Raw genomic sequence first — 21,244 nt, 5'->3', positions numbered from 1 at the left:
TTACAATCATGGCAGAAGGTGAAGGGGAACCAGCGTGTTACATGGTGAGAGAAGGAGCAAGTGAGAGAGGGAGGAAGTGCCAGGCTGTTTTAAACAATCAGATCTCATGTGAACTCATAGAGTGAGAACTCATTCATTACTGCGAGGACAGCACCAAACCATTAATGAGGGATTTACCCCCATAACCCAAACACCTCCCACCAGGCTCCACTTCCAACATCGGGGATTACATTTCAGCATGAGATGTAGAAGGGACAAACATCCAAATTATATCAAATATACATTCAAAGTACAGGGAGCAAGGACCAGTAGACTACTGGGGAAAATTTTTAAAAATCAACAATAATACATGGTAATATCTAACAAGACACCTTTAAAATTTTTTGATAAGGCAGATACAAAATAAGCACACAAAATGTACAAGACTAATATATTTCATCTTCTATTGTTCTATGTGTTTAACTTTGCACACCCAAAAAGCTAATAATCTTTCTTTTTTTTTTTTTTTTTAAAGAGAGAGTATCTTGCTCTGTGACCCAGGCTGGAGTGCAGTGGCACAGTCACAGTGTACAGCCTCAATTTCCTGGGCTCAAGCAATCCTCCCACCTCAGCCTCCTAAGTAGCTAGGACTACAGGTGTGCACCACCATGCCCAGAAAATTTTTGTATTTTTTTTTTGTCGAAATGGGGTTTTACCATGTTGTCTAGGCTGGTCTTAAACTCCTGGGCTCAAGTGATTCAACCACCTTGGCCTCCCAAAGTGCTGAGATTACAGGTGTAATAGCACTGTGCTCACATCTGTAATCAATAAGTATAAATGCATAATCAATTAATAAAAATGCATACTATAAATCCATAATATAAATGCATAATCGATTAAAATAAATGTTCCATGGGTGCTTTAAAAAATATCAATTTTAAAAACATATAAATAAAAAATATCTATTTTTTAAATATCAATTTTTAAAAATATATATATTTTTAAAAATTTAAAATATCAATTTCTAAAAAATATCTATTAAAAAAATCTATTTTTAAAGCACCCATGGAACATTTATATTAATTGATTATGGACTAGGTTACAAAAGAAGCCTCTATAAACTCCAAATAATTAGCATCACATAGAGTATGTTCTCTGACAACAAAACACTAGAATAAGTAATTAATAACAAAAAGGTAGATTTAAACAGCTCTGTCAATAAAAAATTCCTAAAACAGCCAGGATTAAACTGAAATCCAAAGGAAAAGTATAATATTCAATTTCTTTGCATACTTATCTGTGGCAACGCTTTGAAGACTGGATTTAAAATGCATTCCTCAACAAGATTTGTGTTTGTTGTGCCGACTGGGCATCTAGAGGTACAACCAATCCAGGACCCATCTGATCTAAACTTTTGGAGTATTTTTGGACCACATAGATAATATTAATTTTGGCTCCAAATTAGGTGTGGGGTTAGTGATTTTCAGGGGAAACTTTTTTAAAAAAATCATTCCACCCAGAGCCAAGGCTCAAAAAAGCACATATCTTCACTGTCTTCCTCCATGGATTCCATTGCCACCCCCCTTCTCCTAGTGTCTTCCTCGAAAGGTTTGTCTCCTGTCCCTTCATTTATAACCCATTGTAACCCAGGTTGTAGGCCACCAGGGATCAGTGGATAATTTCCAGACAAGTGCCAGCTCTGGCACTCTTTTATTCTACTTTCCTTTAAAAAAAAGGGACAGATATTTCATATACTGTAAAAGTCATCTTTTTAAAAGTATGCATTGAGAGGTTTTAGTATATTTACATGTAGAACCATCAATACTATCTAATTCCAGAGCATTTTCATGACACCAGAAAGAAATCTGTATCCATTAGCAGTCATGCCCCATTCCCCTCTCTAACTCCCCAAGCCTCTTTCTGCCTGTACGAATTTGTCTATTTTGATTCTGGACGTTTCATATAAATGGAACCATACAATAATATCTTCCGTACCTGGCTTCTTCTATGTAACATACTATTTTCAAGCTTCATCAATATTGCAGTGTATATCCTATTAATATTTCATTTTTTTTTTTTGAAATGGAGTCTTGCTCTGTCAACCAAGATGGAGTATAGCGATGCGATCTTGGCTCACTGCAACCTTTGCTTCCCGGGTTTAAGCAATTCTCCTGCCTCAGTCTCCCAAATAGCTGGGATTACAGGGACCCACCACAACACCTGGCTAATTTTTGTATTTTTAGTAGAGATGTCATTTCACCATGTTGGCCAGGATGGTTGTGAACTCCTGACCTCAAGTGATCCACCTGCCTTGGCCTCCCAAAGTGCTAGATTACAGGTGTGAGCCACGGCACCTGGCCACTTCATTCCTTTTTATGGCCAAATAATATTCCATTATATGGATATACCACATTTTGTTTAATCATTCATCAGTTGTTGGACATCTGGATTATTTTCACCCTTTAGATATTATGGCTAATGCTGCTATGAATATTTATGTGCAAGTTTTTGTGTGGACATATGTTTTGTCTTGCATATATGCCTATGAGTGCAATTGCTGGGTCATATAGTAACTCTATGTTTAATCATTTCAGGAACTATTAGACAGTTTTCCAAAGTAGCTATACCATTTTAATTTCCCACTTCTTATTGTTTTTTAGTACTTAAGTAATTCTACTTTCTTGCCATGCATTTTAAAAGATTAAAAAAAAAACCCCTTCTCTCTGTCACCAAACAACCATCAATTACATGGGTCTATTCAGCTTATGAAAATAAGCTGAGCTGTACACTTATAAGTAGTAATGGATAACTAATTCATGGAATATTTACCCAATGAAATATTATATGCAGCAATAATAAACTAGCAATAAGCATATCAACAATATGGATGAATCTAACAAACAAGCACCAGAGAGACGGATACAAAAGAGTATCTATTCTATTATTCTAGTTATATAAAGTACTAAAATAGACAAAACAAATCTATGCAGTTAGAAGTCAGGATTAACCTTGAGGGGAAATAGTGATTGGAAGCGGACACAAGAAAGCTTCCAGATTCCATTTTCTGGGTGCTGGTTACATGAGTTTATTCAGTTTGTGGAAATAAACTGAACTATATACTTACAATATGTGTACTTGTCTTTATGTGCATTAAAAGTTTCAAACAGTTAGAAGAAAAATGTATTCAACTTTGGGTATGTAGTATCCAGAGTTTTCCCCGCATCTTATTGCTTGATGATTCCTATGATACAAATTGCTCTAGAAAAATAGAAAAAATAGGTAAAGTGTTCAACATAATTTATAAGGCCAATATAATGTTGATACCTAGTCACATAAAGAAAAAAGGCCTATTTTACTTATGAACATAGATGCAAAATAATTCCAAGTAAAATGTTAGGTAACAGAGTCTAATACCCTACTAAAAATATATTATACTCAAATAAGGTTAATACAAACAATGTAAATTTGGTTCAACGTAGGAAGATCTACAATAAAAATCATCACATCAAGGGATATAAATAGGAAAAATAATCACATGATCATCTCAGACACAGAAAAATAATTTTATAAAGTTTAATACTAGTTCATGATTTAAAAATCTCTTAGAAATTTCACAGGAAAATAAAGGAAGGTTTTCAATCTAACAGAGGACATCAACTAAAAATCTACAGCAAACATTATATTTAACAGAAACTTTAGTGTGGTGCTCTCCTGTAATCTCAGCTACCTTGGAAGCTGAGGTGGGAGGATTGCTTGAGGCCAGTTAGAGGCTGTAGTGAGCTATGATTGCACCTAAGAAGAATAGCCACTACACCTAGCCTGGGCAACACAGCCAGAATCCGTCCCTAAAAAAAAATTTAAAAACAAAACCAAAAACTTCAGATGCTGTATTATTTGAATGTGTTTGCTATACTTAAAAGAAACTGAAATAACAGTAGTATAAACACATAAGGATTTTTTTTTTTTAATCTCAGAGCAGGAAGTTTAGAGGTGGGCAGTACAGCTATGTTCTGGAGGCCCCTTCTGGCTTTCTGCACCATCATCCTGTACATTTAACTTGTGCTTTAATCATCTCAAGATGGCTTCTGCTTCTCCAGGTAACCAATGTCCAGGCAGGAAGAAGTGAATGGAAAGAAGGGCAAAGATTCATGGAACCAAGCCAGCTGGGCTTTCTGACAGTACATGCAAGAACATTCTCTTAAATTCCATTGGCTTGGACTGTGTCATATAACTACCTGCAGTTGCAAAGGTGGTTGCATTTTGCTGCTATAAAAAAGGAGGGGGGGTGGCGTTCTGGTAGAAAGATAAAAATAGAGACTTGAAATTGAATAGGTAACTAGTAGTGTCTGCCTTGTATTCCCTTTAGGTTTGATAACAACACAATGATCCCCACTGACATGGTTTGGCTCTGTGTCCTCACCCAAATCTCATCTCGAATTGTAGTCCCCATGTATCAAAGGAGGGACCTGGTGGGAGGTGACTGGATCACGGGGGTGGTTTCACCCATGCTATTTTCCTGGTAGTGAGTGAGTTCTCACATTATCTGATGGTTTAAAAATGTTTGGCAGCTCCCCGCTCACACTCTCATTCTCCTGCTGCCTTGTGAAGAAGGTGCTTGCTTCCCCTTCGCCTTCTACCATGATTGTAAGTTTCCTGAAGCTTCCGCAGCCATGTGGAACTGCAAGTCAGTTAAACGTCTTTCCTTTATAAATCACCCAGTCTCAGGTAGTATCTTTATAGCAGTGTGAGAACGGACTAATACACCCACTACGACCACCACCTTGCAAAATAGTACTTGATGTCTTCGCCATTGAAAACAGACAAAAATAAATGTAACATATAGCTCTGTCAAGAGTTCTGCTACAAACTGCGGAAAACATATGCAGCTGATTCAAAAGAAAATAACTTATTATAATATTAAGTAGCTTATATAAAGTTGTTCACAGAGGTTATGTAAACTTGATGGCCCTATAACTGGGAACAACACCCAATCATATTACAGATCTACTCCAGTGGACATGCCATTATTACCACTATTTGGCAAAAACACTGCAGCATGTACTGCCAATTCCACCAGACTGAGCACTGGGTACTATTGTGGGAATCTCTGCCACTACCCTCTCTGGTAATGTATTTTTATTAATTGTACTTGTTAGAAAAAAGAATTTCTTGACAGCATGATTACTATTATAACAGAATACACACTGTTCACTTTTGAGCTCTTTTCTAAAGAGGAACAACTACAGAAGATAATTTAAATTTAGATTTCATCTGACTACAAATGATAATGTCTTCATGTACTTTTCATTTTCAATTCCAACGTATTTGGGACAACTTCCCTATGTTGCATTTTAGCTTCTGTTTTTCTTAAATACAGATGATGCACTTTGTCTACTTTCTCATAGGAGTGTTAAGATCTATAGTCCTATGAACCCTGTGAAATAAGAATTTGTGTATGTATGCGTGTGTGTGTGAATGATGAAATACTTCTCTCCTTTGTTCATGTAATCCTGAATATCTAGTATTTAACATGTTTAACAATTTGAGAAATATGTAATTTCAAATATAATTACATTTTAAAGTGGAAATAAAGGTGGTAAGGAAAAGAGGGAGAAGTCTTTTCTGGCTTCTACAATAAAGAAATATAATTTCATTGCTTTAAAGTACTATAATAACAGAACTGAAGAGTATAAAAAATGAATAAAGTGGGGCCAGGTATGGTGGCTCATGCCTGTAATCCCAGCACTTTGGGAGGCTGAGGCAGGCGGATCACAAGGTCAGCAGTTTAAGACCATCCTGGTCAACGTGGTGAAACCCCATCTCTACTAAAAATACAAAAATTAGCTGGGCATGATGGCGGGTGCCTGCAATCCCAGCTACTCAGGAGGCTGAGGCAGGAGAATCGCTTGAAACTGGAAGGTGGAAGTTGTGGTGAGCTGAGATCGCACCACTGCACTCTAGCCTGAGCGAAAGAGTGAAACTTCGTCTCAAACAAAACAAAACAAAAGAGAAAGAATAAAATGAAATAAATTTTTAAAAAACCACGATTTAGAAAAGGTTATCATGTTGCTAATATATGCATTTACAACCAATATGCTTATTTTTAACTTTTGCTTAATTAATTATTGTAACTTCTAAAGCAGTAGGTTCAAATCAATTGCTGTTTAACTGGATGACGCTGTTAAAAAACGCATTGCTCCAAATCGGAATTCTTACATGTTGTCAGTGGGAGCATAAATTGGTATAACCACTTTGGAAAACCGTTTGGCAGTATCAACTAAATCTCATTGTATATACAACCTATCATCCAACAATTCCACTCCTAAGAGAAAGTGATATCTTCCTATGGTAGAAAACTTGGAAGTAGAGAAAAGCACAGAGAATAAAAATAAACTGTCATCCTAGCATTGAGATAATCATCATTATTATTATTATGATTTTTTTTGAGATGGAGTTTCACTCTTATTGCCCAGGCTGGAGTACAATGGTGCGATCTTGGCTCACTGCGACCTCCGCCTCCCGGGTTCAAGTGATTCTCTTGCTTCAGACTCCCAAGTAGCTGGGATTACAGGCGCCCGCCACGAAGCCTAATTGTACTTTTAGTAGAGATGGGGTTTCACCATGTTGGTCAGGCTGGTCTCGAACTCCTGATCTCAGATGATCCACCCGCCTCGGCCTCCCAAAGTGCTGGGATTACAGGTGTGAGCTACCATGCCTGGCTGATATAATCATTATTAATGTTTGTGAAGAGAATCTTACTTTACACACTTACTTTTATACTAGGCTCACTTTATACAATAATATATTATAATTTCCATGTAATAGATATTTTTCAACTTCTTTTTTCTTTTTAGAAGAGACAGGGTCTCACTCTGTTGCTCAGGTTGGTGTGCAGTGGCACTCAAAGCTCACTGCAACCTCGACCTCCTGGGCTCAACTTATCCTTCTGCCTTGGCCTCTTAAGCAGTTGAGACTATAGGCCCGTACCAGCACGTTTGGTTATCCTTTGTTTTTATTTATTTTAATTTATAAAGAAAAGAGTTTTAATTGGCTTACAGTTCTGCAAGCTGTACAAGCATGGCTCCAGCATCTGCTTCTGGGTGAGGGTCTCGGGAAGCTTCCACGTGAGCTACCATGCCCGTCTTCACGGTGGAAGACAAAGAGAGAGCAGGCAGTGTCACATGGCAAGAGTGGGAGAAAGAGACAGCCCCTTTACCTTTAGTAAGACTTATTTCCTCAAAAGAATGAGTCTGTTTCACTCCCAGAGGACATAATGGATATGAATGAAATTCATATTTGTAGAGAGGGAACTAACATTCTTAAGTGCCTATCATGTATTAGGCATTGTGTTAGACACTTCGCTATGCTAATTTATGTCATCCTATAACGATCTTAACAAAGTAGGTATTATTTTCTTCATTTTATAAGTTGAAGAAATTGAAGATCATTCAAATTATGTGCCTTTCCTTTCCTGCCTTGATTTTACTTTAACCTGCTCCTTTTGAAGTCTTCTCCAACTTTGTCATAGCAGCTCCATCCTTACACTGCCCAGGTCAAAAGCCTCAGAGTCCTCCTTATCTCCTTTCCTTCATACCCCACATTCAATTTGAGGAAACCATCAGCTTATCATCTCCACTACTATTTCTCTGGTCCACATCTCTATCTTCTTGCCCCTCGATTATTATTATCTTTTTTTGAGATGGAGTCTTGCTCTGTTGCCCTGGAGTGCAGTGGTGTGATCTTGGCTCACTGCAGCCTCCACTCACTGTAACCTCCGTCTCCCGAGTTCAAGCCATTCTCCTGCCTTAGCCTCCTGAGTAGCTGGAACTACAGGCGCGTGCCACCACACCCAGCTACTTTTTTGTATTTTTAGTAGAGACGGGGTTTCACCATGTTAGCCAGGATGATCTTGATCTCCTTACCTCATGATCTGCCCATCTCGGCCTCCCAAAGTGCTGGAATTACAGGCATGAGCGACCGCACCCTGCTGACCCTAGATTACTTTAGTAGCCTCTTAACCAGTTTCTGTGCTTCTACCCTTACATCCTACTGTGTATTCTTAACCCAGCAGTCAAAGTGATCCAATCACAATGTCAGAAAATGTCACTTTTCTATACAAAATCCTCCAATGGCTCCAACCAACTCACTCAGAGTAAAAGCCGTACCTGATCTGCATCACCCCCACCTTTCACTTCTCTGACTTCATCTTCTCCATTCTTTCATGGCACCTTCTGGCCTGCCTCAGGGCCTTTGCATTTGCTATGCTTTCTGCCTGGGAAGTTGTTTGCTCAGATATCCCTATCTTCCCTCAAGTCTTTCCTCAAATGTTACCTCCTCCAGAAGCTTTCCTTGATCACCACCCACCTCTGAACATAGCACCCCTCATACTTTTTATGTACCCTCTCTGCTTAATTTTTATCCACAGCATTTCTTTCTTTCTTTCTTTCAAGACAGGGTCTCACTCTGTCGCCCAGGCCAGAGTGCAGTGGACTCAAGCAATCCTCCCACCTCAGCCTCCTGGATAGCTAGGACTACAAGTGCATGCCACCACGCCTGGCTAATTTTTAAACTTTTTGTAGATAGGGGGTCTTGCTATGTTGCCCAGGCTGGGTCTCCAACTTCTGGCCTCAACAGATCCTCCTCCTTTGGCCTCCCAAGCTGCTGGGATTACAGGCATGAGACAACACTCCTGGCCTCTCCATAACATTTCTAGTAATACAGCAGTCCATATATTGTCCTTACACATTTACCATCTGTCTTTCCCACCTGGAAGAGGTAAGCTCCACGAGGGCTGGAGTTGTTGTTTGTGCTCTCTGCAGTGTCCTTAACCCCTAAATGCGTGCCTAGCACGCAAAAGGCACTCAGTATATATTTGTTGAGTAAATGAATGCTTCCCCCACATTCCAACTGTTACAGCAGGCCAAGGGGACCTGTTGTGCAGAACCTCACAGCTTTCAACTCTGAGCTCTGTCTTCCTTGTTCTTTCCCAGCTTTTACTTAGGAGCCACTTCTTGACGGCGCTTGTCACAGGTGAAAGGCTGGTGAATCTGGAGAGATACTTGTGGCAAGTACCTGGCGTTCCTGCTGTCATCCACAAGCGCAGTAGTGGTGGTAGACAGCTAGAGAAGAAAGTGTAAAGTTTGCATCCTCCAATTATCACGGTTGCAAGACAGAACTTGAAACTAGATACACCTGATTCTGGTTATCTCTGGATGCCATTCACCGAGAATGAAGGGAAGATACTTCCTCCAACGTAGAATCTGATGAGGCGCCAGCAGGCTGCTGCTGCGGTGGAAAACTGCCACATCCGCCTTTGCAAACTGGTGTGGCCCCAGCTGCTTGGACTGAGGCTCACCGCAGGTTTCAGCCACTTCAACCGCAGGGCTATGAACATGCCAAGAGAGCCATTAACCAAGTTTCTCATTCCTCCTCCGGGATTTAAAGTCCTGAAAGCAGAACCTTCACTTCGCCACCCAGGCATGCAAGAGGCGTGGGAGACGGAGAAATGGGGAAGCGAGGCGGCGCTGCCCAGCTTGGCAATGGCACAGCTGTGGTCTCTGATGCAAAGGCAGGCGGCCGCGCAGGGCCAGGCCCGCGTGGGAAAACTGGGCTCTGGGAAGGATGTCGGGGCATCCGGCAGTGCCCAAAGCCACCATCTCAAGCGTGGTAGTGGAGAAATGGATGCTGCACCTGCTCTCTCATCTTGCGGGGAATCGTGATTTGGGGAAGTTTCACCTTTGTTGTAGAACTACCCACATTAGAGCCTTCACTTCTTGGGAAGGGGTTGGCGGGAGTTGCCAGTGAACGTGTGACACACACACGCACCACATACTCCCCAAATCCACAAACGACTCCAGTAACGCTATAGTTACCCTTAAAAAGCAAAACAGAACAAATCAGCAGGCCCCCTCCCTCCATCCTGGCACTTCATTAACGTCGGCCAAGGCCACATTTCCCCTGTCCACTGCAGGGGGTCTGTCAGGAGAACAACCGGCGAACGTTTGCCTCACTTCACTCAGCTCTCTTGGGACGGTGTCAGCATTTTAGAATTCACACCTCAAGGAAGGAGTCAGCAAAGAAAAGCAGAGCCGGGCCGGGGCGCCGGTGGCCGCCGTCAAACCTTTGGGAAGCGAGGAATCGGAAACGCCCGTGACGTGCGGCGTTGTCCGACTCCTTCCACTCGGCAGAGCCGTAGAGACAAGCCTTTGGCGGGACGGTGAACAACTGTGCTGTGTACGGCGGTGTGCGTGCGCGAGTAAAGGGTGTGTAGCCCCGGCCAAACGCTAGCCCCCAAGGGCGCGAGTGCTCCACTGCGCCCAGCTCAAGTTTCGGTGGAAACTTTCTCTCAGAGGCTCCTCCTCCTTCACCTTGGAAACCGGCGCAGGCCGTGCGGCGCGGCGCTGCCTGAGTCCCGGCGCACCTGGCGGCGGCGTGGCCCAGCGGCAGGGGCGGGGCCGGCGGCGGCGTGGGCGGGGCCGGGGCTCTCTCCTCGACGCCTCCCGGCAGGTTGGGCCCCACCCCGGCCCCTGCCCCGCCCCGGCCCCCGCCCCCGCCCCTCCCGCGCTCACTAGGGAGAGGCGTTGGGGAGCTCATGACCCACGCGGCTCAGCCAGTGGCTGACGCACCCTCGAAAAGTTGCGCTCCGACCTTCTCACGACCTACATTCTTCCCGGGCACTCTTGAGTTTGAGCTGGGCCCGGAGGACGTGGGCCAAGACTTTCCAGCGGCGGCCGCCCCCGGGGCGAGGAGCCGGCCCCGCTTTCCTCACGGGGTCCAGCGCAGGCGTCCCCGGGACCGCAGCGCAAACTTTCTGGACTGTCTGAGGACACTTGTCCAGCGAGCGCCACTGCTCGGGGAGGAGGAGCCACGGTCGGGGACAGGTAGGTGCTGTGATGGCCGGAGATTTGCGCTTGAGGGATTCTTTTATTTTAGGGGGTTAAAGGAGGAGGGAGACTCGAAATGTCCCTTCTCTGCATCCGCCAGCTGGGCAGGGGGAGCAGGCATTGGGCTGGGGGGAGGCTGGGGACGTTCCAAACGGGGTCGCTGCGTCGGGCCGGGGCGCCAGGGGGAGGAGGTGACTCCCAGGGTTTCGGGCTCCGGGACGGGGCGTTACGCGGTGACTGACCCTCGGATAGAGAGAGCCAGCTTGTTTTGACGAAGGAAGATGTCATCAGGGCCCTCCATCCCATTCATTGGTCCCTGGGTCCTCTGGGAGGTACAGGCAAAGGCAAAGAGATGTGCAGTTCAGGTTTCCCTTGTAAATCACCTTGCTTGCATAGGAGACAGAGGCGGTGCCCCTCTGAGGGTTGCAGCCCTTTCCTGGTGTGAGGACTTACTTGTTGGGTAGCTGTTGCTCAATTTCGTAAATTCTCTGATGAAACTCCGTTCAAGTCGTGGTTGTTATTGATAGTGTGTGTGTGTTTGTGTTTCCTCTGGCTCAACAAAGGTCCCTTGTTAACTCCACTTCTGCTAGGGAATGGGAGGAACTACCTGCTGTCTTATTTCAGGCCTGGTTAGAGCGAGGTGTTGGTGCAGGGGGCGGTAACCTTGTTGGCTTGGGACTTTGGGAATCATATGAGCAGGTCTGGTGAATTAGCCCAGTTCTGTCCCAGCCTCCTGGACCCACCCGTTCACAGCAGATCCAGCTTCCGCTGTTCAGCAGATGCTACAGCCCCAGCCATCCAGGGACAGGGAAACCCTCCTGAAGGGAAAGAGCCAAATATTGAGAAGGTGAGACAGCTCTCAGGAGGAGGAGGAGTAAACAGTGCCTACTAGTTGTTGCTTCCCTATAGATAGGGCTCGCTCCCTTGGCTTCTCTGGAAGGGCTGTGCTATCAGATTCATCTCATTAGGAAGTCAGCTGCTCCCTGCTAATAGCCATAGCAGCCCTGATGAAATTATATAGGTCATTGAAAAATAATTCCTGGTTAATCACCTTTATCCTGTTGATTAATGAGAGGAAAGATTTCCTCTCCTTAATGTACCATGCCTGCTTGTCAGGGTCACCTGCCTGACCTCAAGTTCACTTGTACACCTGGCACTAGGCAGGATGCTGTCCCCGAAGCTGTCCACATGTAGTGAACCACAGCTGAAGTCCACATTTGGAGAACTTCAAAGGTCTTCTTTGGACAGAAATCGAACAGGAGATTTAGTCCACAAATTCACTCTGTAATGCAGCATACTTGTTGGCTTTAGGTAACTTTTCTCATAATTAAAGGTTGATACCTTAGCTTCAGTTAATCCCTTTCCGCAGAGCTCATAGAATTATGTCCTTGCCTGTCTTGAAATAAATTAAGTTTAGAGTCCTATTTATCATTTGTCCTATAGGACAAGGAACAGGATTAAACTGTGTGGGGTGGCTGGAAAGGGTCAGAGAAACAGGACATCACTAAAGTGGATTCAGAGAGTGATTGAGAGTGGTCTAAAAATTTAGGTCCAACTGCCCAGCTACCTTTTTTCTTGGCTCTCATGTAGAGACTTTATGTAGAACTTTTAATGGAGGACTTGAAGACTAGAAATAAAAGGAGTGTTTTATTTTTACAGAGTCAGAGTAATGCATTGCTGGACAGTTCTGTACTCTGCCTCCCAAGATTGGGTCAAAATACTTTCTTTGCTAAGTTCTTTCTTTAATAGGAACTTGATAGATAATGAGTGCAAACAAGAAGCAGATGTACAAATATGTTGTGTAGAGATATGGAGGTAAAATGAGAAAAAACAAGAATTGCTTCTGAGGAGTGAAATTATATTTCTTTCTTTCTTTCTTTCTTTTTTTTTTAAAGTTAGGGTCTCTCTCTGGCCCAGGCTAGAGTTCAGTGGCATGGTCTCGGCTCCCTGCAGCCTCGATATCCTGGGCTCAAGCAATCCTCCCACCTTAGCCTCCTGAGTAGCTGGGACCACAGGTTCATGCCACCACACTCTGTTAACTTTTTGTATTTTTCATACAGACAGGGTTTTGCCACGTTGCCCAGGCTGCCCTTGAGCTCCTGGACTCAAGCGATCCACCTGCCTTGGTCTCCCAAAGTGCTGGGATTACAGGTGTGAGCCACCACGCCTGGCCTCTTGTATTACTTTCATAAAGAAAATTTAATAAGAAACCTAATTTCTCCCTGCAAATATAAAGCAAAATTGCCTTATTTAATCTGTTTAGACACTTGATCTTTATTCTGTGTACATTTGTCTCCTAGGATGATACATAGGCCCATTGAAGATCTGGATCAGATTCTGCCGTTGAAACACAATTTAGATCTACTTCATCCTTATTTTTAGCAACTTCCAACCCTTGATTTTTAGCCCAGGTAGGGCAACAGTGCTCAATAGTGACAAGAAACTCCGGGGACTTCATTTATAGGGATCTCTTAATGAAGACGATTACAGAAGCGAACAGTTCTGTAGTGCTTTATGTTTCACAAAGTGCTTTCATGTACCATGTTTGTGCCTTGTGATTTAACCATTTTGTAGTAGATGCCATTGTATTTAGATTACATGGTAGGAAAGCAGATGAGGCTCAGAGATAATAAGGGACTTTTTTGAGATGGAGTTTCGCTCTTGTTGCCCAGGCTGGAGTGCAATGGCATGATCTCAGCTCATTGCAACCTCTGCCTCCCAGTTCAAGTGATTCTCCTACCTCAGTCTCCTGAGTAGCTGGTATTACAGGTACCCACCACCATGCCCAGCTAATTTTTGTATTTTTTTTAGTAGAGATGGGATTTCACCATGTTGGCCAGGCTGGTCTCGAACTTCTGACTTTCGGTGATCCGCCTGCCTCGGCCTCCCAAAGTGTTGGGGTTACAGGCATGAGCCACTGCGTCTGGCCTCTATCTAGTTTTTACAGTGTTTGAACAGGTTACTGGACTATAAATTCAAAAGTATTTTTATCTAATTCCTTAAATTTCAATTTTGAAAATGCTTCAAATGGTTTTAGAGTCTGCAGAATCTGTACCTTTTTGTTGTTAATTCTGTAATTACTTTTACTTAGAAATAGAGATGTGCGGTTTGCCTGCAACTGCTTAGAAGCTGGCATACTTGCCCAGTTGACTTTGATAAATACTGGAATTTGGGCTCAAGTTTTATTCTCAGAAGACATTACTAAGAAGAGATGCTAAGGGGAGTTTTCCGGTATCTATGTGTTTTGCTTAATTTTGAAGTTCTGAGAGTGAGGATACTATTGCCTTCTAAAAGAGAGGTAGAGACAAATGGTATTTTAGGGCTATTATCGAAAGTTAACACATTTAAGTTTATCGTTTTCTTTATAAATATGATTTTCTCCTACTTCCTTTCCAATTATATCACTAACTTAAATGAGACTTAATTTTCTTATTACATACATATTATTCAAATTCTAAACAATATGGAAATATATAATGTTAAAAGTTAAAGTACACTGTAATCTTATATTCTGGAGAAACTGCTGTAAATAGATATATTTCCCTTCATTTTTTCCTCTATTTAAAAATACATTTATTATTAACATGGTTGTTTGTAACTACTAGGGTAATCCTATGCAACTTTCAACTTGGTTTTTATTTTTAACTTGATAATATACCTTGAAAATGTTTTTTTATGACTATACATGCAGATCATTCTCCCTTTTTTTTTTCTTTTCTTTTCTTTTTTTTTTTTTTTTTACTGGCTGTATAGTAATGCATTGAATAGATATAACATAGTTTTTTTGTGTTTTTTTTTTTTTTTGAGATGGAGTCTTGCTCTGTCACCCAGGCTGGAGTGCAGTGGCGCAATGTCAGCTGACTGCAACCTCTGCCTCCCAGGTTCAAGTGATTCTCCTCCCTCAGCCTCCTGAGTAGCTGGGACTACAGGTGTGCATCACCATGCTTGGTATATTTTTAGGAGAGCCAGGGTTTGGCCAGGTTGGTCTCAAACTTCTGACCTCAGGTGATCCACCTGCCTTGGCCTCCCAAAGTTCTGGGATTACAGGCGTGAGCCACCACACCTGGCCCTGTAACATGGTTTATTTAAACAATTTCCCTCTGTTGGGAATTTGGGTTGTTTTCCATTTTTCTATATTAAGAACAGTGCTTCAGAGAACATCCTTGAGAGTGTATCATTGTACGCTTGTGTTTTCTGTAGGAAAGGTTTATGAGTCACTGTTATGAAAATGTTAAATTTCTTTAATTTACACTTCCCCTAGCAGTGTCCCTTCATTTTTAGTTATATGAACACACTCTTTCTTTCTGAATGCACGAGACTGAAGAGAGAAATTATTAATAGATGACCAGCCACTGAAATAAGAGGTCATAACAGCAAAAGGTGCTGAGCTTTTAGGTAGGGTTCACCTAATTTCCTCACATTTCAGGTTCTTTTGATATTAATGTTTTCCCCAAGAGAAGATAGTAATTGGTAACAGCTATAAAAATACTCTGCAGCTGTTGGTTGAGCTGCTAATTAGTTTTTATGGAGCATAGTTTTTTTTTTTTTTTTTTTTTTTTTACATTTTCCTAAGAACATTATTCTAGGACATGCCATTAAGGAGTTCAGAAAATCCACTAGGTTTTGCAGAATGCAGGGTGTATTTTAGCTCTTCTCTTTAAATTGTTAAAGTTTACCTATGTTGAAATATTGGTCATGGGTCCATTTTGGGATCTTTTGACTTGTAGAAAGTGCTAGGAACTGATTTCCCTCTGTGTGTGGAAAATGTGAAATAAGATACTTTGGCTAAATTTCATGATTCAGGCTCATTGAGGTGGGAACATTTCAGGAATTCCTGTGGCAAAGTTTTTACTGACTAAAAGAGTTGATTAATATTTTTATTTAGTCCAAGCTTTTTTTCATAACCATTTCATTAGAGGAGTGTGTCTTATTCCTCAAAATGAGTATCTTCTATTTTGTTTGTGTTCGTGGAACTTTTATTTGGATTCCATTCATTTTGGGTTGATTTTCTTTATAATGTACTAGAATGAGTATAGAAAAATATGTTTGCAAATATAATTTCTATACACACATACACACATACCCCCTATATTTATATATGCATGTATATATTCTACACATTTGTATATTTATGTCTAAGTATATAGTGATATAAGGAATGTTTTAAAAGTATGATCTTCATCAGGTCATTTAATAGAAAACTTTGTACATCCTCAAAATAAGGATGATGTCTCCATATTTATTTTTTAGAAAAAAATGTTTCTTGATTTTCTTGGTATAAAAATTTTTCTTAATAAAATAAGAATTTCTTAGGACATGGGAAACTTATAGTTTGTATATATTCATATTTTGATCTTTTCTGTGGGAAAATACGTGTCTAATGTATTATCCTTTTTTTTTTTTGAAACAGGGTCTCACTCTGTCACCCAGGCTGGAGTGCACTAGTACAGTTTGGGCTCACTGCAGCCTCAACTTCCTAGGCTCCAGCGAATCTCCCACCTCAGCCTCCTGAGTATCTGGGACTACAGGTGCATGCCACCATGCCTGGCTATTTTTTGTATTTTTTTTTGTAGAGACAAGGTTTTGGCATGTTGCTCAGGCTGGTCTTAAACTCCCAAGCCCAAGAGATCCCCATATCTTGGCCTCCCAAAGTGCTAGTGTTACCAGCGGAGGGTGTCCAGGTTCTTGGTGCTTTGAATAAAGAATTGGACTAAATGCACAAACAAAGCAAGGAAACAATCAAGCAACAAAAGCAGAGATTTATTGAAAACGAAAGCACACTTCACAGGGTGGAGCAGGCCGGAGCAAGCAGCTCACGGGCCTGGTTTCAGAATTTTCTGGGGTTTCAGTGCCTTCTAGAGGATTCCCATTGGTTACTTGGTGTACACCCTATGTAAATGAAGTAGGGGCCCACGATCTGTCTGATTGGTTGCAGAAAGCGACCAAGCACCAAGCAGAGGCTAAAGAGAAGTCACAAAGTTACACCCTATGCAAACATCTGATTGGTTGTGGAAAGTGACCAATCAGGGGCTGAAGTTACAAAATTGTATTTCTATGCAAATGAAGACTTGGCTCGTGACGAGCCTCATTGGTTTCCAGAGGGGACCAATCGGAGGTACTTTCAGATTTTTATCTGCCATGCCGAACAAGGAGATGGGGGTTGCAAAGGGAATAGCCTCTGGTCCTTTTGTTACTTGGGTGTGGAAAGTTGGGGTTTTCCTTTTGATTTAGTTCTAGGAAGTCAGCGTGAATCAGCCTTAGGTTCCCTGCCTCCAGACCCTGTTGTTCTGCCTCAGTAGGATTACAGGTATGAACCACCACACCTGACCATGTATTAGTCTTGATTATTGCTTATTTTCTAACACTAAGTCACTATTTGGTAAGTTGAAGTTTTAAATCTTTCTAATTTGTAGATACTACAAAACACTTGTACTTTTGGCTTATTTTAAGCAAGATGTAGTAGTTTAACTGCTTGTATAAAAATCTGCCAGGCCCAATGGCTCATGCCTGTAATCCTGGGCATTTTGGGAGGCAAAGGTAGGAAGATTGCTTGAGGCCAGAAATTTGACACCAGCCTGGGCAACAAGCGAGACCGGTCTTAACAACAACAACAACAAAAAATTAGGCGGCATGGTGTTGCACCCCAGGAGTCCCAGCAACTTGGGAGGCTGAAGCGGGAGGATTGCTTCAGCTCAGGAGTTTGAGGCTGCAGTGACATAGGATGATGTCACTGCATTCCAGCCTCGGTGACAGAGTAGGAACCTGTCTCTAAAAAAAAAAAAAAAAAAAAACAAGAGGAAACTCTGACAACAGGATATTCGTTGACTTTGATCTGTTTCAGGAAACACCAACTGACTTGATATTTACCTAGTGATTGTATTAAAAACTTAATGGTTAATGTTCATTTCTTATCAGCTTGATTAAGTTTGACCTCTGAATTTTCTCCTTATACTTCTGCACTGTGTTTAGGACCTTGCATGTCCTATTTGAAAAACACACCCTGGAGTTGCTATAGGTAGTAACAACCAGCTTGCAACAGTTGGAGACTTTTTTTTTGTTGTTGTTGTCATTAAAGTAATTCTACCTCTTGATTATGTCTTAGGATTGGTTTCACAGAGAAGTGGTCATTCCTTCACAGTGAATCACAAAATGAGTAGGTTTGACAGGATTTCCTGACTCAGTCTGGCTAATTCAACCTCCTGTTCTGAGTTTCTGTCAACATCGGCATGCCAGGAGCAAACTCTTGACTTGGCCGTCTTGGCTATACAGATAATTCCTAAATCCATACCCTCATTGCTGACCTTTGGATCCTAGGCTTGCTTCTAACCAATTCCTGCTAGATAGGTCTATGTTTAGATCCTGACATCAAAGTAAACTATAGGGAGATGAGAGTAACTCTGCATCTTAATCGCCTACCAGAGCACCTTATACTGAATAGAATCCTATAAATGTTTGTTATTAATGATCTGCCTCTTATTATTATATGGCCAATTATAATATTTTTCATTTTGTTTCTGTTTCCAGTTTTTCTTGCTCTAATCTATTTTCATTCCATAGCCAATTGATTTTTCAAACTATAGCTGTGCTCATGTCACCTATCATGGTCCCTGTTGCCTGCTGGGTAATGACTCAACTCAAGGCATGATGGTTAATTAATTTTATGTATCAACTTGCCTGGGCCACAGGGTGTCCAGGTATTAGTTAAACATTCTGGGTATGTCTGTGAGAGGATTTCTGAATGAGATTAGCATTAGGATTGGTAGACTCAGTAAAGCAGACTGCCGTCCCCAATGTGGATGGACCTTATTCAGTCTATTGAAGGCTTCAGTAGTACAAAAAGACTGAGTAAGGGAGAATTTTCTCTCCTGTCTCTCTCTCTCTCTGTTTGACTGTTTTCAACCTGGGACATCAGTCTCCTTCTGCCTTCAGATTCAGACTCAAACTATAATTTATGTTATTGTCTCTCCTGGGTCTCCAGCTTGCTGGCTGCAGATCTTGAGACTTCTTGGTCTCTATAAGTGCATAAACCACTTCCTTATAATAAGTCTCTTTATAACACACACATACATCTCCTACTGGTTCTGTTTCTCTGGAGAACCCTTGACTGATTCTCAGGGCATTTATGATCTGGTGCTCTGTGCAGATCCTTTGCTTTGACTGCCATGCTGGTCTGTTCCTCATTCTTGAACATACCCTACCTCTTCCTTTTCCCCCATCTTTGTTGAGACCATTCCTTCCTCTTTCCAGTTATTTTAGTGATGTACATTCTTCCAAGCCTAGTTCAGAGCTGTGACCTCCATTAAATCATTCTTGGCGGTCTTTTCCTGTATCAGTTTCCTGGCACCTGAATCGCCATACTGAAATTTTACGAATTTAGTCATTTGCTGCCATCCAGTGTTATCTTTTATACATTTGTCGTTCTTCCCAATTAGATCCTAAACTCCTTTAGGACTGGAACCTAACTCTGTATTTCCACATCCCTCCACTGTTCGTGGTGTTGCCTTTCTTTCACTTAGTAGGCTGCCAGTGAGTGGTTACTAATATTTTAAAGCACTAAGATCAACCTAGGGAAGGAAAGGCAGATGAGGGGCTTGCATGCCTGCAGTGCCCCATCTTGAGCCCATGGCAGAAATGTCTAATTAATTCCCCACAGGACCCAGAGCTCTCTCAATGCAGTGCTCCAGTGAGGCCTTGCCAGTTGTTTGAGGTTGTTACTAGAAATGAAACTTTTATATCATCCTTGATCTAGAGACAACTTTTCTAAGAAAAAAATTGAGTCGTATTTAAAGTCCTTTTGAATTTGTCCTTTCCTGAGGGACTGATTTGCAACGATTTTTGCTGTCATCTGTTTTGCTTTGTCCCTTGTAGTTCCCTTTGTTCTGCCTCTGGCTAAGTCATTTTATATCTTTTTATATATTCTGTATAGCACATTTGGGTCAATAATTTTGAACAATGGTGAAGGAGATCAATATGGAAAATGAGATGTATGTTCCTAGGAAATTTGGATTTGTCAAGTTTTACACAAATTTCATATAAGCACAATGTGATTCTTCTTATTTTTCCTGCAATTGAATGTAATTTTTGAGGGACACCATTTGAAATCTGACCTCATTCTCCTCTTTGGCTAGTCTTCTAAGCTCAAAGGATTGCAAACCCTCTGTAGTTTTCATCCCCCTTACTCCGCTCTCCTGCACTTGTCTTTTAACATATTTTAGTTTAGTTATGTCTTTTTAAAGTTAAAAAAATTTTTTTCAATGGTTCCCTGGTTGGTTAGTGTCTTTTGTTTATTAACTCGTTCCCCACACAAGAATGTAAAGCTTTGTGATATTTGATAGTCTTGGCTATATATCCCAATACATAGACCAGTGCATGACATTCAATAAATATTTGCTGAATTGAGTTGGGGTTTGCTAACCTGGAACCTTTTCCTCCCCTGAATCTCTTTGCTAATTGAGGCTTCCTGTTGCATCCTCTGGGACCTCTCTTACTTTTTTTCTTATTGTTGCTGAAGACCCCTCTATCTAGACCTAGCTAGTTCCTTCAACCCATACAACTATCTCCTTCCTAGGTCTGTGCCTTTGTAATAGCCACCAATAACAGAAGTGGCAGTTTCCTTGGCAGTTCATGGTTTGCAAAGCACTTTCACATATATGATCTCATCTGAGGTATTCTTGAATCTTGACAGTGATGGTACACTTTAGGGCTTGCCTTTTACCAAAGTATGCCAGTTAGCAAAATCTTGTTCTACTAGGGGATGCAACCATTTTTAACAATGTTCCAGGCCTATTTTTTTCCTTGGCTGCACTGTTGTCAAATTATGTATGAGGGGTATGCTGCTTTGACAAAGTCTTCTGGCCCACTAGGAACATTCATTATATTCCTCAAAGAGTGCCTGTATGGTAATAAGATCCTCAACTAAGGTGACAAAAATGAGAAAGGAAAAAAAAAAAGAAGCAGATGACCATTAACAAATACTTATGAGGCATTAAAATATATGTATATATAGAGAGAGATAGAGTCTTGCTCCGTCGTCCAGGCTGGGGTGCAGTGGTGCAATCTCAGCCCACTACAGCCTCCGTCTCCTGGGTTCACAGGATTCTTGTGCCTCAGCCTCCTGAGTGGCTGGGACTACAGGCACAAGCCACCATGCCCAGCTAATTTTAATATTTCTTTTTAGTAGAGACGGGGTTTTGCCATGTTGGCCAGGCTGGTCTCAAACTCCTGGCCTCAAGAGATTCGCCTGCCTCAGCCTCCCAAAGTGTTGGGATTACAGGCGTGAGCCACTGCGCCTGGCCTGAGACACTTTTCAATGGAGGTACTTCACTAGATCCGGAAAAACCTGTTGCCCTAAAGTTAATTTGATAGCAGAAGCTCCATGTAGA

General features: G+C 41.7%; 1 protein-coding gene across 3 annotated transcripts in view; it reads left to right on the top strand.

Moving 5' to 3' along the window:
• The first annotated feature begins 10,609 nt into the window (after positions 1-10,609).
• FHIP1A (FHF complex subunit HOOK interacting protein 1A) overlaps positions 10,610-21,244 on the top strand; it is a 277,030-nt gene continuing 266,395 nt past the window's right edge. For all 3 annotated transcript variants that reach the window (XM_011710586.2, XM_011710589.3, XM_011710587.2), the window contains exon 1: positions 10,610-10,859. The gene's annotated coding sequence lies outside the window, so the exon portion shown is untranslated. The remainder of the gene's footprint in view (positions 10,860-21,244) is intronic.

The sequence above is a fragment of the Macaca nemestrina genome, chromosome 3 (assembly GCF_043159975.1).
Source record: "Macaca nemestrina isolate mMacNem1 chromosome 3, mMacNem.hap1, whole genome shotgun sequence".
Lineage (NCBI taxonomy): Eukaryota > Metazoa > Chordata > Mammalia > Primates > Cercopithecidae > Macaca > Macaca nemestrina.
Note: the sequence above shows the minus strand (reverse complement) of the source record. Positions and strands in the feature narration are given on the sequence as shown.